This window comes from Sapajus apella, unplaced genomic scaffold (genome assembly GCF_009761245.1).
Source record: "Sapajus apella isolate SASKATOON/1434 unplaced genomic scaffold, GSC_monkey_1.0 scaffold36, whole genome shotgun sequence".
Classification (NCBI taxonomy): Eukaryota; Metazoa; Chordata; class Mammalia; order Primates; family Cebidae; genus Sapajus; species Sapajus apella.
This window is the reverse complement of record NW_022436976.1, coordinates 25,509,930-25,511,120: the sequence shown is the minus strand read 5'-3', so window position 1 is coordinate 25,511,120 and position 1,191 is coordinate 25,509,930.

The following is a 1,191-nucleotide window of genomic DNA, read 5'->3' as shown; positions in this document are numbered from 1 at the left end:
ATGGTCTATGTCATGCTAACCTGTAGGATTTTTTTTTTCTTAGTGTCAATGTGAAATCATCAAAAATTTCTATGCAGGTGAAAGACTTATTTTTATTTTCATTTTTAGATAGCACATTCTTATAGACATATAAAGCATAAATGAAAATAGGAAAATAATAGAGGCAGGGAATTATTTAAGAGGGCAATACAGTAATAGGGATATTACAGTAATAAAAGTTAGAACTAAGGAAGTGGTCATGGGCATAAGTATAATGGAGTATATTTTAGAAATATTTAGGAAATAACCATCCCCTGGACTTGGGCATTGAATTTTATAAAAGGACTTGGTCAAGGATAGTCCAGGTTTCTTGTTTGGAGGTGATAAATAAGTGAATATTGGAATATGGGTTGGAGAGCAAGTTGAGGAAGAATAGGACAGATGAGTCTAGTTTTGAAAATGATATGACTTAAATGCTTTGGAGGTATTCAACTGGATACAATACAAATTAGGATAAATGAATTTGGAGCCAAGTGGAGAGGTGGGGGCTAGAGGTACTAATAGATATTTAGAAAGAATTAGAGATGGTAAGTATAGTTATGAGAGTAGATGAGATAATTCACAAAAAGCTTTAGAGCGAGATGAGAATATGGACAAAGGAGGAACCAAAGGTAATGACAATATGTATGAAGAATGATGCCTGTCATCTACTATTTACCATTTAAGTAGCATTGGTCTTTCAAGATGCCAAATGAATCCCTAGATTTGCTGAAAGACCCTAAATTAGGTATATGATATGTGGTGCTCTTCCAGAAGCTATTTACTTTCTCTGCCAATGTGAACCTGTCTGAATCTAGAAGAAATAGCAATCTTGAGCCTGTAGAGAAAAAATAAATGAATCCTTATTTTTAATAAAAGAATTAAAAATTTGGCAACCATTGCTTTGAATGGCATTCTAGTCTATTCTCTAATAGGTTGAGACAATGGACATTTCACTTTTCTTTTAAAGTAAAGTAACCACCCCAAACCAGGATTCTATTTTATTTAAATATTATCCCAACTACAATAAAATGAGACATTAAAAGGCCCTATTCATACAGTAGTAATGAGTAATACAATCATCTCTTGGTTGTTGGTGGTTGGAGCATTTTTTAAGGTCATAAATAAAGAGTCTCCAAATGTTGTGGGCACTGCGATTTTTCTCAGACAGTT